The 16,043-nt window shown below is 40.8% G+C and overlaps 2 long non-coding RNA genes across 2 annotated transcripts; one reads left to right on the top strand and one right to left on the bottom strand.

Annotated features, from left to right (window-relative positions):
• The first annotated feature begins 30 nt into the window (after window positions 1-30).
• Window positions 31-5,821, top strand: LOC119876040. The gene is made up of 3 exons (XR_005355024.1): window positions 31-235; window positions 1,242-1,443; window positions 4,685-5,821. It is a non-coding gene; the product is annotated as an uncharacterized LOC119876040 (long non-coding RNA).
• On the bottom strand, window positions 5,800-12,194 carry LOC119870038. The gene is made up of 3 exons (XR_005355025.1): window positions 12,102-12,194; window positions 6,345-6,399; window positions 5,800-6,089 (listed from the first exon to the last, which is right to left on the bottom strand). It is a non-coding gene; the product is annotated as an uncharacterized LOC119870038 (long non-coding RNA).
• Window positions 12,195-16,043: the final 3,849 nt, after the last annotated feature.

Here is a 16,043-nt window from a genome sequence, read left to right as displayed (position 1 = left end):
AATTACAAAACACAGGAGAGAAAAGCCAGCTTCCTGGGTACCTCAAAGGCGGGGCCTCCAGGCTTCTCTCCCAGCATCCAGGAATAAACCGTCTGATGGTCTGAATAGGAGATTCATCTTTGCACCATCTCTGATTCCATAAATCCTGCTGATGGTTCTTCTCCATGAATGTGGTTTCTGGCAGAGGGACTCTCTGCAATCTCCACGTGAAGAGTCAGGAAAGCATAGAGAAAAGGTGAAACGCTCATGTTTGTGCGGTTGGAGATATGATCATGAACTTCAAATCCCCAAACCCTCCAATCCTGGCCAACTGCCCACATGGAAGCACGACCCCAGGGCAGCATTCAAGAACTAAAAATGCTGCATATCCTGGAGTGTTCAAACTGAAACATTGCGTCCTGAGGGATGGATTTATATTGATGGAATTTTAAGCAGCATGACAGGCATTTTGTTTTTGTTTTTATTTTGGTTTGGGTTTTTTTTTTTTTTTTAGATTTTATTTATTTATTCATGAGAGATACTGAGAGAGGCAAAGACATAGGCAGAGGGAGAAGCAGGCTTCCCCCAGCCTGATGTGGGACTCGATCCCAGGACCCCGGGATTATGCCCTAAACCAAAGGCAGATGCTCAACCACTGAGCCACCCAGGTGCCCCAATGACTGGCATTTTGGATAGGACTTCCAGACAAGCAAATGAGGCCTCAGAAGTAGCTCATCTCATATATTCAGGGAGAAGACAAATTGGGGGAAATGCAGGTCCCCAGGGACAACTGAGTTCTATCAGTAACCCTAATAATTTCTACTTCTTATTGAGGGTTTTTTTTTTTTTTTTATTGAGGGGTTTTTGAGTGAATCTCTGCTCTACTCTAAAATAAGCCCCATCTCCTTGGCCTATTTTTAAGGATATGACAATTTTGTTCCAATTTACACTTCTGGCCACATCTCCCAGGGATCCAGGCAAATTGGATAATAGCTATTTTCCAAACACAGCTTTTGCTTCTCCACTTTCTGGTGTGTGTGTGGGGGGGTACCTGCCTCTCTGCTCCCTCACCCACCAGCCCCCATTCCCATATCCTTACAGTCGATGGCTACTCATTCCTCGAAGCCTGACTCAAATGCCTCTTCCTCCAGGAAGCCTCCTCGATTTCCATTTCTAGAAGTGACCCCACGTGCCTGGAGATGCTATCATATTCTGTCCACACCTCCCTTCCAGCCCTTATCCCATTACACTTTCCGTTGTAGTTCCTGGTGACCTCCAGCCTAGAGCCCATGAAAGACAAGACTTGGGAAAATATCTATAGAATAATTTGAAGAGTTGTATGAAGTACTTCTGAGATAGGACTACAACATTACAAAACAGTGCCTGTGCCACAAAAACCTAAGTGCCCATGTGTCCTCACGTCCTTCTGTGTGTAACATGGGCTTGGCTTCCTGTAGGCCACAGGTAAGTGAAATATTGAGGTCAAATTTCCAACATTTTGGTCATTTGAATGCCTGTTGTATGTAATTCCTCTATCTGCATATGATCTATACTATTATTTATTTAACAGTTTTCTTTAAATTGACTCACTAGTTTTAAAATTTTTATTTATTTATTTGAGAGAGAGAGAGCATGAGCATGAGCGGAGAGAGGGGCAAAGGGTGGGGAAGAGGGGGAAGCAAGATTCCCTGCTGAGCATGGAGCCTGACACAGGCTTGATCCCAGGACCTGGAGATCACAACCCAAGCAGAGGTCAGACACTTAACCGATAGGGCTACCCAGGTGTCCCTAAATTGATTCACTTTTAAAAATCTAGATTGAAAACAAAAACAAAAACAAAAAAACAAAAAAAATCTAGATTGATATATATATATACATATATTTATTTATTTATGTGTTTATGTATTTATTTTTTTATTTTTTTGAGAAAGAGAGAGAACACATGTGTGAGCAGGGGAGGGGGAGAGGCAGAGGGAGAGAAGCAGAGGGAATCCTCCAGTAGACTCCACGCTGAGAACAGAGCCCACTGCAGGGCTGACCTCACAACCTTGAGATCAGAACCTGAGCCAAAATCCGGAGTTGGACGTTTAACCAACAGAGCCCTCCAGGGACCCCTAGATTGATATTATTTTAAAAGGAATCTTTTCATCACTACCATAACTGGGAAATTAATATCACTTGGAATAAAAAGAAATTGCCATACAAAATAAATACAAGTATAAAGACAACACTACTATGAAATTCTCGTTGGACCTAATTGCTTGCCCAGAGCTCGGTGCTTGAGGCCTCTGTGTCTTTATTAAAAGGGAAGGTTAACAAACATTAGACAGGTGTCAAGGCTCCATGAGCAAATGAAGAGTTCCTGTTTCGGGTAATCAGGCCTCTGAAGGAGCGCGTGAAAGGGAATCTCCTAGTTACCACTGATTCAAGGTGATTCAATGCACTGCCTCGGGAAACCCTAAAATCCTAATATCATCTTGCTTGTTTCTAGCAGTGAGCGTTCAACAATGCGGTGGGGGTGGTTGTATAGTGCAAGGGATGCTTGCTACAGAATAAGTGAAACCCAAATTTGAACCCCACTGTTGTCACTGGATGGATGAATGATCTTAGAAAGTCAAGATGCTTTGAGCCCCAGTCAACCAACAGCAAAATAAAGATAATAGACCAGCTTTTAGAGGGCCAACATGAGCTTGGATGTAATATCTACAAAAGGACCAGGGAAGTACCTGGCACATGGTAGGGTGCTCAGTGTACCCTGGTAGTGCTATTCATTATTGGTGGTGGTGTTATGATTGGATTAACATCAAAGAGCACCTCTGAAGGAAGAAAAACAGATGGAACCAAACCAGATGTTACTAGGAGACAAAGGTAGACACAAAGGCTGTGCCCAAGCCTGAGAACCAGCATGGTTCTACTTCTCACTTTGCACAACGATAGCCAGAACTCAGCCCCAAAGAAGTTGTTGGGAGACTGGCTTGGCATGGTCTCCAGGTATCTTGGGTACCTGTTATCATGACTGCCAAGTTCCTGTTGGTACCAGGACGATGAGACATCGAGGGCTGTCATCCATGATCCTCCCCCCTCCCAGTGAGCAGTACAGTCTCTCAGAGAGGGTACAAGGGAGGCATGGGCAAGGAGTGGGAAGGGTGCCACTCCAGGGGTGGGGGAGCCACCTATAGAGTCAGAGGAATCAGACAGGGAGAGATAGGCAAAAACGGGGTCATACTGGGATGAACTCTCCCTTATCATCATCCCCAACCCCAAAGTCCCAGAAATTACATGGAAAAAATATTGTGAGTATTCTGTATATACAAGGCACAGAGTCCCTCTCTGTCTGTCTGTCTCTCAATATCATCAGTCTTCTCATCTTGAGAAGAAAAGATCGGAAGTGACCAGGCAAAAGGAAGACTTGTAAGTTGTGCCAGGCTCAACCAAAAGAACACAAGATAAATAAAAAAAAGTCCAAGTATTTGGCCAACATGATATGTAAATAATGCATTGGGCTTTCTACTTCCCATCCATATGCATGATTCTACATGCTTACTCAGATACTTGCCATGTACAAAGAAAGGGAAGGAGGTTCATGGTTTTCTTTCTTTTCTTTTCTTTTTTTTTTTTTTTTAGGTTCATTGTTAGGTAAACATTGCTAGAGTCCACTGTTTAGAAAGGGAACAGGAAAAAACATAGAGGGAAAAAAATAGAGCAGGGTGGGGGTCGGGGATCTGTCAATTCTATGATTATATTGTCTATACAAGACCATACAACTAATTTACATATTTTGTTCCTGAGTTGTCTAAACTGACCAGTTGTTTGAGTATCACACAAGCTCTGGAGCAAAGTATTTTGAAAACAGCCTGTTGTTCTCACACCTGAGTCTTGAAATGTTAGTGATGAAGTGAGTGGGGTTTAGTCTCCTTACCCTTCAGATGTTGGTACTACTCCCTTAGCACCCCCATTGAAGCTAAAGTTAAGATCCAAGAGACCTGAGTTCAAATCCCTGTCCCACCGCAATTGAATGTCCTTAGACTAGTCTTTTTAAATTCTCTAGGTCACAATATCCTCATCTACAATACAGACGAGCAAAATAAAAGTTCACTTTGAGTGAGCATTCTAATGTGCTAGGTATTGTACTTGGAGCTTTAAATCAGTTTATTATTTACAGAGGTTTCACTATTTTTAGAGGTTATTTCATTCATCCTTACAATCTAGTGAAGAAAGGACTGTCACTCCATTTTACAGATGAAAAATCAGGTTCAATGAGAATAGTGTCCTTGTGCAAGTTAATAATGGATATGACCAAAAAGCATACCCAGGTCCATGTGTGTCCTTTTATTATTCATGCACTCATTTCTTCATTCATTAAATGTTTGTTAAAGGTCTTCTGTGTTCAGAGATAAGCATTATTCAGAAATTTACCCTACAGGGCCACTTGGGTGGCTCAGTCTGTTGAGTATCCAACTCTTGATTTTGGCTCAGGTCATGATCTCAGGGTCGTGAGGTCCAGCTCTGCACACAGCAGGGAGTCTACTTGAGATTTTCTCTCTCCTTTTCCCTCTGCCCACCCCCCAAAAATAAATAAATAAATCTTAAAAATAACCTTACCCTATAGGAATGCTGTGACTATCACTAAGCTAACAGGTGAATGCACTTTGGTAAGCAGTTAGGTGAATGAATGAACATATGCTCTATGTGTTTTACTTCACAGTGGTGGCTAACTTCTGGTGAGAACTTTCTAGGTGTCAGGCTCTGGAAAGGACCCCGGCAGGGGGCAGAGACAGTACCCCAGCTGCCCAATTCCCCCTGGAACCACTGCTTCGAGGCCTCTCTGAGATGCCGGCATCCTGGGACCCCACTGCATTCTGAAGCAGCCTTCACCTTCCTCCACTCCTGATTCAGTCTAAGGAAGAGCCAAAAACTTAGGAAAAACTTCTGCTTGGAGCCAATCTCCTCCAAGAGAAATTCTAAAATACCCTGGAAGCAGCAACTTTCTTATCTAAACAGATGATAGCAAATTCTTTTCCTTCCCTGGCAGTGATCTCTGTTGGGGAGGAAGTCAGGCAGCATGGATGAGGCTGGGTACATGACCAGCTGTCCCACTTGAGAGCTCATTTGGATAGATACTTGGGCCTCTCCACCAATGATGCTGGTAATCCCTGAAAGATCTGTTCCATCCTCATCTGAGCAAGAGGCTTCCTCACCATTTGCTCACATCACACAAACACACTACAAAGAACATGGCCCCAAAGAGGGAAGGGATGCCCCGTATGTGTTAATAGGCTCACCATTGATTTTTCTCTACACTTGAGACTCCTTAGGACAACTTGGCATCTAAAGTTCTAAGGTCGGAAGTTAACCTCTTGACTCTTCCATAAGGAAACATTCATTCCTTTGGAATAGAGATGCACCAAATATTCAGTTTAAGCAAAAGCCTTGAAATGCATGACAACTTGGGGTGCCTGGGTTGCTCAGTTGATTGAGCATCTGACTCTTGATTTGGGATCAGGGCACGATCTCAGGGTCCTGGAATTGAGCCCCTCGATAGGCTCCACAGTGGAAGAAAATCTGCACTCAGCAGAAAATCCGCCTGAGGATTCTCTCCCTCTCCCTCCGCCCCTCCCCCAGCTCACATGCTGTCTCTTGCTCTCCCTCTAAAATAAATAAATAAATGTTTTTAAAAAATGCACAATAAATAGCAAGCATGTGTTTGTTAAAAACAAATTCATTCCATGATTTCTGATCCTTATGAGATTTTGATGATCTCATGACATTTGATTCTTTTGTCAGAAATAAGAGAGAAGGACTCAGAACAACAAATGTAATGATGGGTAACAGTGTCTTTTAAGTGGAGAGAGAGAAGTTAAAGAGATTTATTGTTTGAATCATTCTAATTAGTTGTACCAAACGAATAAATAAATATACAGAACAAAGGATTTGTAAGGAAAAGAAAAAGTGCTGTTACACAACAATAGCTAAAGACAGAAAAACACTATTATACAGGAACTAAACAAAAATATAATTGACATTGGATGATACTACCATCCTCTCTGATGTTGGATGATCCACTTCGACACAAGTCTATTTGGCTTTTATTGTCCGCTTCAGTCAATTCCCTTTGAAAAGAAAAATCAAACTCTCACAGACCCACAAAATCTCAAGGGCCTAGGATCCAGTTTGAGAAATGCTGTTTGGGGAGCATCAGAAGCTATTAAATTAAAATAGGTTTGCTGCTAGTGGTGAAATGAGTAGTCAGAGGCCTTTTCTTAAAGACTGTCTTAAAAGACAGGATTCTATATGCTGCAAGTGGAAAAAATCACAGGACTGGAACCACCCAGACCCTTGAGCTTGACCTTGACGTTGTCCCTTACTTCATTTGTGACCTTGGACAAATCCTGTAACATTTTGGAGCTTGTTCTTCATCACCTGTGGAAAGAGATTGGACTTCTTCAGGAAGCACCCCTTAGTCTCCCTTTTAATTATAAAATTATGTGGAATTTATTTTGCTTGTATGTTTTTGATATGTTAAGATGTTTAGACTTGCTCATATATTTATAAAACCACAGATGTGAAACATTGGTGTGTTTAGGTGGTCCTGGCTCCAGAGTGAGCATAGTTGAAGAATCACTCTTAAGAAGCCAAAGTAGAATATGAAAGAGTGATGAAGGATGAGCCACATTATCTGGTTGGACTTGACTCTGAGTTTCTTTCCTTTTGGTCAAATATCTGATAATGTTTTACTTAAACATCTCTGCCTGGTCCTAGCTGCTAGAATGAAGAGAAGAGGACAGTGTTCATACATGTCTAGGATGTGGGGAGGGGCAGCTTTGTGATACCAGTGTGGTGGTGGTCACTTGTCATCAAATGGCACCCAGGACAGGCGTCTCCAAAGATCAGAAAGGATGGCCCAAACAGATCACCCTCTGTGCCATTGGTGGCCAGCTCCATTGAGCAGGATTTAGTCTTAGTTACAGTTGGTAGATTGCTTTACCTAAGCTCCTTTGTATAGGATGGTGGTACTTTTAATGTTTATATTTGCAATGGTGTTGATGGTAGGCACTATGGCTTACATATTGGCACCTATGGTTGGCCAAACCTTATACCCATTGAAAAAGTGAAGCCGAGGAGGAAACTCGAACACTCCCACTAACATCTGTCCATTAAACAAAGAACAAGCACCCAACTAGTCACCAAGTGAAGAGCAAATTTTCAACATAACCAATAGAACTTAGTTTGGCAAGTCACCAACTATGATTTTCTGCAAATGGAGTATAGAACAGCAAAACTCATATTCCAGTAAATATGCGCCAGGACCATGTGTGGCCCCTGGCAGATTCCCAGGGTGAGCAAGAAGACAAATGGTAGACCGAGAAGTTCACAGGACTCAGACTGCAAATTCCTGGAACAGTCTTATGAAAGTGTCAGAATATCAACTTTTTGCAAGAGAGTGTTTTGACAAATAAGAGCATTCTATTTAGGATTCAACTATTCACCGGGAGAGTTTAAGGAAGAGTGGAAAGTGCTCTCTTCATATTTCTGAGTATTTAAATTATGTTTTGTCATAATTTCACATCCAAGGCCCAACCAATCTTGACAGCAGTCCATGTAATATCTAGAAGTACAGCAGCTATTTTGTAACCAAGAGGACAAAACTATGTATTAATATTAGAAGAGTGAAAAAATAGAAAGAACTGGAGTCATGATGGCCCTGCAAAGCAGCTTTTTAACTTGGACCACCTATCTCTGGAGTTTGTTTTGTAGGAAAATAAATACCTATGTTTTTAAGTCACTATTATTTAGGTCTCCTGTCATTTGCCTGCCAGATTACCAGTTTATTATCAAAGGATCTAACTCAGGAACATCCAGATAGATGAGATGCACAGGGTAAGCAAGGTATGGGGAAAGGGCAAGGAGCTTCCATACTCATTGAATACCCCACTCTTCCCAACCCAGAAGCTCTCCTAACTGATCCTTTGGGTTCTTATGGAGACTTCATTACATAGCCATGATTGATTGATTAAATCACCACCTCCCCACCTCTCTCCCCTCTCAGGAAGATAACACTAAGAGTTTTTAGCCCTCCAATCACATGGTTGGTTACCCTGGCACCCAGATCCCACCTTTTACTGCTTTCCCAAAGTCACATCACTGACATAAACTCAGGTGTGGTTGAAAGGGACAATCAAGATACCTTGATTGCTCTTATGACATAGGAAAGGATTTTAGGAGCTTTGTGCCAAGAGAGGGGACTAAGACCAAATATTGATTTTTTTATTATAAATTACAGTATCCCAACTGCTGATGACACTAGGTCTGTGCAAGAAATAGAGGGAAGCAACAGAGCATCCGATGAATCTGCAAATGGAAGAATCTTAAAATAGCCAACAAGTATTCACCAGAAAGCAAGGAAGACTAATATGAGAAGAGTGGCTGCAATTAGAAGGGGCTTTGCCCAGTCTACTAGAAGGTGGTGGGTAGGAGGGTCTGTAGCAAGAATTGAAGAGACTACAAGAATCTGGTTCCTCTCAACATCCAAAACTGGTATGATGGGACCCCCTTTGAGGGGAAGATCACACACTGAGGAACAGCTGGTAGAAACAGAATCAAAATCAAATAGGAGAGAGTCAAGACACCCCAAGGAAGGAGAAGGTATAAATAAATATGGGGAAGAGAGATACAGTCAAAAAAGATCAGAAAATAAACCACATACCTTTTAACACTACACAAACACACCATAAGAGAGAATTCTCTGAAGTTATAAAAGTCACCCTGAGCTACACTTCTTTCTAAAAGTTCTAGAAAACTATTTTTATATAAATATGAGCACTCCACATGTACTAAGGATAAATCTCATACAAAGTTATTTAAAAAAAAAAAAGAGGAAAAATTCTACAGAACAGTATTCCTGTGGACAAGGAAAGTCTGCCAGGAAAATAGGTCCACAAAATGGATTAGAATTATAAACTTCAATTTTTAAATGAGCTGAGGGGTGCCTGGGTGGCTCAGTTGGTTAAAGGACTGACTGGCTCAGGTCATGATCTCAGGGTCCTGGGATCAAGCCCCCAGCTGGACTGCATGCTTAACAGGGAGTCTTTTGAGGTTCTCTCCCCTTCTGCCTCTCTCCCTCCCCCTGCTCCTGTTCTTTCTCTCTCTCTCTCTCTCTCTCTCTCTTCCTTGCTCAAATAAATAAAATCTTTAATAGAAAAATAAAGAAATAAAATGAGCTAAAAGACAATGAGAAAATATGCAGGATACAAAAAATAATATGAATCAGAATTAGAAAAACCTGGAGAAGAAGCAATAGAAACTTTAAAAAGTAGAAATTTCAAAAACATTTTTAGGAAATGAAAAATTATACTAGAAGGAATAAAGGTACAAATAAGTAAGACAGCTTATGCCTTAAGATAAACAGAAGATCAAAACAAAAATATAGAAAAATAAAAGAAAAAGCAAGAAGGGTTTGAAATAAAAGGCAAATATTTAAGACAGGCAAAGACTGTCCAACATATGAATAATAGGAATGGTTTTAAAAATTTAAACCAGGACAAGGAAAGAGAATGAATACTAAACATTCAGGAAACTTTACTGGAGAAAACAAAGATTTGAAAATAGACATTGAGAGAATACAATGCATGCCCAAGAATATTGACCCAAAGCTACCAACACCAAGCCATACAGTAGAAAAATTAGTGATTTTAGAAAGAAATAAGAAAAAGAGGAAGAGAGGTTGCCTGGCTTGCTTAGTTGATAGAGCATGGGATTTTTCATCTCAGTCATGAGTTCAAGCCCCATGTTGGGCATGGAGCTTACTTTAAAAAGGCAGGGGAAGAAAGTGAGGGAAGGTAGAAAATGGAGTAAAATATTTAAGAAATTCAAGGAAAGAAAATGTGAGTCAATAATTTTTTATTTAATAAACATCACTTTAAAGTACAAAGGACACAGACAAATTTTATCACATCAAAGAACTCAAGTAGTATTGTTCTCGTGAGCCCTTCTTGAGGAATTTTCTAAAACATAAGCTTCAGACAACCAAGTAACTTGAAAGGCATCAACACAAGCACTGGTGGTAATCTCTAAATACAGTTACTTATGGAGTAAGACCCAAATAGGGTTAATGGCAAAGGAGTAGAATTTGTAAGAGTGACTAGGTTTGGGCATTGTAGTTATGGTCCAACTACAAAATAGAGGAAGAATGAGAAGAGCACATGGAAAATTTTAAAGACTTTTCTCAATGGTGATGTTCATGGTGTAGTATCATTCTGAAACTCTTGTTTACTTTGGGGTCAAGGAAATGAGTGCTGTGAGATATTCTGATTTTTTTTTTATCAATTCTTTTGTCCTTAGAAACCAGGGTTCTCAGTGTAGGAAAAAGAGATGCAGATGCATTGCAGAAGAAGCTAAGTTAATGCTTTTCTTTTCTTTTCTTTTCTTTTCTTTTCTTTTCTTTTCTTTTCTTTTCTTTTCTTTTTTAAAGCAGTAACTATGGTCTGAAGTTGGAATTAGAATCATCAGTATAAATCCATGGGGTCCAATGAAGAGTTCTAAAAATAGCTGTCCAAAGCACAAAGACTGTGATCTTGAAATACTATTCCCTACTCATGGAAGAAACCAGGACATCTTAGAAAAATGGCTGATGTTTATGTCTGGGGCAGGAGTGTAAAAGATGAGCCTAAAATATCTTGTCATATCAGACATCCAGAAACCTTTCAAAAGTTGGGGTCATGTGAAAAGGTCTCAAGAGCCAACTTTGAACAGGCCAAAAATGGAGCCACTGAAGCTTCAAAAACAAAACATTACATTTGATTGCATCCCATCAAACATGTTTAAGTTCATGAGTTTATAGTGACATTTTGTAAATAAACATTTTATTTTAGAATAGTTTTAGTTTACAGAAAAATTTGGAGATGGTCCAGAGAGTTCCCATATGCCCCATACCCACTCTCCCCTATGGTTCCCATCTTACATTAGTATGATACATTTGTTATAATTAATGGACTGATTTTGATATGTTATTTTTAACTAAAGCCCAATAATCTGACACATCTCTCCATTTATTTAGATCTGCTCTGATTTCTTTCATTAGGGTCTTGTAATTTTTCACATATAGATCCTATACATATTTTGTTAGATTTATACCATAGTATTTTTTTCTTTCTTTTCAGCTTACCTTCTGTTTTTCCCCTCCCTTCCTCCCTCTTCCCTTCTTTCCTCCCGTCCTTTCCATCACTTCCTTTCTTACTTCATTATTTCTTTCTGGTGCTCAACTGGTTTTATTTTTTTTTCTTTTTTAATGACCATTCATAATGATATTTTTAAAGATACTGATTGGTCACTTTTGGGCTGATAGGGAGACCATTCATTATCTTGAAAAGTAATAAATATAAGGGAAGAATTAAGCCTCTATCCACTGGGCATTCAAATATAAATGAAAGCAAGCCTCTCTTTATATAGTAAGGGAAGTAGGCATCGACATCTATGGCTGCTAATATCACAAAAGAGCCCCATTTGTGCTTCTCAGAAAAGAACACACTGCCAATTATATTCTTCCCAAACAGATCAGATGCGAGGACCATCCAGCCTCTGGATCCCATTGCAGGAAAGAATGCCAAACAATATCCTGAATTTGCAACCAGAAAAACCCAGACTGTGAGAAACTCTTAAGACCAAATGTCCTAAATTCTTCAACAGAGGTAGTTAAGGAGTAGAGAGAAAGTGTATAGATGAAGAGAAACTTGAAGAACATAAAATGCCTTTAAAAATGGGCAAGTGTCTAGGGGCTCCCACTTGACCACAAAGAAAAGCAAGAAGGTGACGTAAAAGTCAGGATCGTGGGGAGAAAGAGTGCTGTCCTTGGAATGGAGCACATAAAAGGTTTACTGGGATGACTAGCAAAGTCCTATTTCTTGATCTGAGTAGTGACTGCAAGGATATTTGTCTTAGAATAACTCCAAGTTACACATCTGGCGGTGTGTTTTTTTCTGTATTATTTTACTTTAAAACGTTAACCAAAAATATAGGAAGAAGAAAGAAAATGGAGTATTCTCGTCTTCAAGTAAGGTCAAGTAAGTGATAAGCAAGTTACATACACTTATGAGCCATGAGTAATAAGTTAAACATTTTCACTTTACCTAGGAGCCAACACTGTTGGATTAGGCTTATATAGCACTCTGCAAAATACACATCTTTCATTGCTGTTCTGAAATCCTGAATGGATCCTTTGTTACACTTCATTGTAACAATTATTCAAAGAAATTAGCAAGTGGGGGAAAAAAGAGAGAGAAATAAATTAATGCAGAAAAAGACCCCAAATTCAACAGCCTATCCTTCTGTTTTTGCAAAGATCACTCTGAGAGATTTTTCAAAAATCCCAGGAAATTGAAAACATCTCCAGTGCAGATGATCAAAGCCCTTCCTATGGGATACTACTTCATAATTGAATCATGCAAACTGCTGAGAAGTTTATACCCAACCTACATTTTCTGTGATGTTAACCTATTATTCCTGGCCCCCTTGTGTACTTATATTATTCTCAAAGATATCGGTAAATAGTCCCTTACCTTCCATCTTACCAGTCAAACAAACATGTACAGGAGAAGTTGAATGCATAAATAGTCTCTGCTCATATATTTGCAGTTCAAAAGATTGGCCCACAAAGGGAGAAACTAGAGTCGAAATTTTCTCTTTAGAAGTGTTTAGATATTCACGGGAGCAGAGGCAAAGCTTTCGTTGCAGAGGGAAGACACAACCGCTTTAGATATGCTATGGGCAATGACTACATGGCTGTTTTTCCAGACTGGCCTTAATTTTGCTACATCTTAGAGACAAGTGACAATGGGGATCTTCCCAAAGGTGGGAAAACCCATTTTTAAATTTAGGCGTATGATAATCTTCTCTTAAAATGGATTAATCTTTCAGGTTTGGACTTAACCTAGACCTTAGCCAATGGGGAGAACTGAGGTGTAGAGAAATGAATGCCCTCTGCCAAGGTCAAACAGCAAGACAGAATCAGGATTTGAATGCAGAGTTCTTGCATTGACCGGCAATGTCCATAGCTTCTAAGTTAAGGCAACTCAGAGATATTTGTCAAGTATCCTGAAACTGGGGTTGGGGTGGGTGAGCTGGTAGGATTTTTGCTAGTCAAGACTACTTTTAGGACATGTAACCCCCTGGGTATCAGGGAATGCAGAGAGGCAGGCTCGTTGGGCTCTCAGATAAAGGAGTAATCCTAGAAATTATATATTTAGAAAGGATGCAAGGGTCTACCTTTGGGCAGTTGAGTCCCCTGGATGTCAGGGACCAGGATAGCACTGGGAACAAAGATTTGGTGCATCCATGAAACGGAGAAGATACTAGGTCAAAGGCCAAGGAAGGAGAAGCTCTCCCCCAGGTAAAAGTATGGCACTGGTGAAGGAATGATGTCCTCGCCAGTTCTATCCTAGGACTGACCCCGGTAGAACTCCTAATCCCCAAAGATCTTAGGTGGCTGTTGACAGAGCTTGGGGTCAGCCTGCTGCCAGCTGGAATTATCTGGATGACTAGAGGAGAATATTTCACCAGTGTCCTCTGGTTGCTGAAGTCGTTTTTGGAAATATGTACTACATAATTATGACAGATTTTTGAGACCACGAAGTAAAAAAGAAAACAATAATTTCACCTCTGTCAATATAGTATAATCTTCCTTCCACTCCAGGGTGTCCAGAAAGTAAAATGTTATCGGTGGGAAAATTGCACGTATTAAAATCTTTCCAACTTTAATGTTGTTCCAAAGGAAACGACATCATTTATTTCCCTGTACTTTGGAAGCAGCCAAAATCCCTCTAGGTCAGAACCGAAAAGCTGCAATTAGCCAACTAATTTAGACAAATGAGGGAGGGTCTATTTGCCCAAATTACCCAAATAATTGGAATTTTGTAGATCTGGCCCCCCAAATAACAGCAGCCTAAGTCTGAATCCTTGTGGTTACCTCACTAAAGAAAGCAAACAATATATTACACGACGTGATATGGGGAGTTGGTCTTTTTTCTAATTTTTTGACATTAGATCTATTGGAAACCCATGGCAGGAGAATCCCATATGGGTAAGAGAGAAAAAGATCCAATTAAGTAGGAAATGCTAACAAGCTGCTTGAGTGAGCTCTGAGGCATGCCGGGATATTACATGTCCACAAAGAAAATATTAATTTTAAGCTCAAAGAAAAAATTTTTAAAAAGGGAATTTAAGGGAGGAGGGGGAATAAGAAAAAAGTGTCAGGATATTTATATAAACTGTCATTCCTCTGTTTTCATGAAGGCTCATGCCCTCTAAACAGTCAATCAACACTCTCTCTGATCACAGACTTCGCTCTGATTGAGTGGGGAGATGTCAGCCAAGGAGAAAAACATGTGGAAAATCTGTTAACCATGTGTGTCATTCCTGATGTCAACATGTAAGGAAATATGGGAGCGGCCTCACATTTGTGCATTTCCACTCCAGCTCTGAGAATGGAAAAGGGCATCGCTGGCTTTTGGAAATATATATTTATGATCACCATTGTTGTTGTGGTAGCGGTAATGACGATGATGAAAACACACAGGATTCAGTGTGAGCCCAACAGCAATACGACAAGACCACCTGGCGCCTGGGGACACCAGCAACGTGTCAATAATGGTTTGGGAGCTTAACATCGCATTTCTTGCCAACAGAGGGCTGGATGTGCTCTTTTTTGGAAATACTGGGATTTTTTTTTTTCTGGTCTTACCTTAAAACCTCTTTCTTGACATGGGATTGAATTCATTTTTTTTTAAAAGATTTTATTTATTTGTTCATGAGAGTTGCAGAGAAAGAGGCAGAGGGAGAGGCAGGCTCCTCACTGAGCAGGGAGCCTGATGCAGGACTTGATCCCAGGACCCCGGGGATCACACCCTGAGCCCAAGGCAGATGCTCAACCACTGAGCCAGCCGGGTGCCCCAGGGTGTAGAATTTAAATTGGCTTCAGTGGAAGGAGTCGGTGAGAAGCGAGAGCTCCCGTAGCACTTTTGCGCAGGGCCTCGCGTGTTGGGCAGGAGTTCTGGGGCACCAGGGAGAACAGCGGGTGGTGAGAAATCAATTCTAGTGTGGTCATATTAGGGGTTAACCTGGTGACATCGGAACAGTCGTGGAAACTTCTGAGCCTTGGTTTCGTGCAGAGTGACAAGTTTGGCCCAGGGCAGCATTTCTAATGCCGAAACAGGCATGCAGATCACCTGGGGATCTTGTGAAAATACGGATTCTGGTTCAGGAGGTCTGGAAAGGGACCCGAAGCTCTGTATTTCTAATAAGTTCCCAGGTGATGCTGGCCCATGGACCACCCTTTGAGGGTTTAGATGATGTTTACAGTGGACATCTCCTCCTCCTGCTCACCCAGCATCCAAGGATTAGAGCATCTTCGCCCTCCAATAAGTCGCCTAGTTTTCTTTAGGAACCACACCTCCTCTGTCTCATTTAGGGCATTCGGGTAAGCTGATGCTGATCCTAACCCCCAGCTCCAAGAATGGGCCCAGGTCCTAGGCCTAGCCAATCAGGGCACCTTATCTCTGTACTTGGTTCAGACATGGACCCATGACCCAAGTTAACACAACACAGGGCTTTGGCTGTCTCAACTATGGTGAAAGTGATGTCCTCTTACTTGGAATTATAAACTATAGCTAGGACATTAGTGACACGGAGAAGCCATTTTATCACATCTTGGTAAGTGCTGCCTGAAAATAAAGTTGATAGAGAAGAAAGCAAAGTTAGGAGATCAAATGACATTCTAATTACATCATTCGAACTCCTAGATACAGCCATGCCTGAAGCTGAAGATCCATGGCTTCCATAGTGACAGAAGCTAGTCAAAAAATGTACAGACAGGTTACAGACATGATACACTTATAAATTGCAGCTGCATTATCAATATTTTCTCCATCACTGTCTTACTATAGACCAGAGGTCAGCAACTTTTCTGTTAAATGCCAGATAATAAATATTTTAGGCTTGTGGAACATAGGTCTCTGTAAGAACTCCATGTTAGCACATAAGCAGCGATAGATAATATGCAAACAAGTGGGTGAGGC

The sequence above is a fragment of the Canis lupus genome, chromosome 2, assembly GCF_011100685.1.
Source record: "Canis lupus familiaris isolate Mischka breed German Shepherd chromosome 2, alternate assembly UU_Cfam_GSD_1.0, whole genome shotgun sequence".
Taxonomy (NCBI): Eukaryota; Metazoa; Chordata; class Mammalia; order Carnivora; family Canidae; genus Canis; species Canis lupus.
Note: the sequence above shows the minus strand (reverse complement) of the source record. Positions and strands in the feature narration are given on the sequence as shown.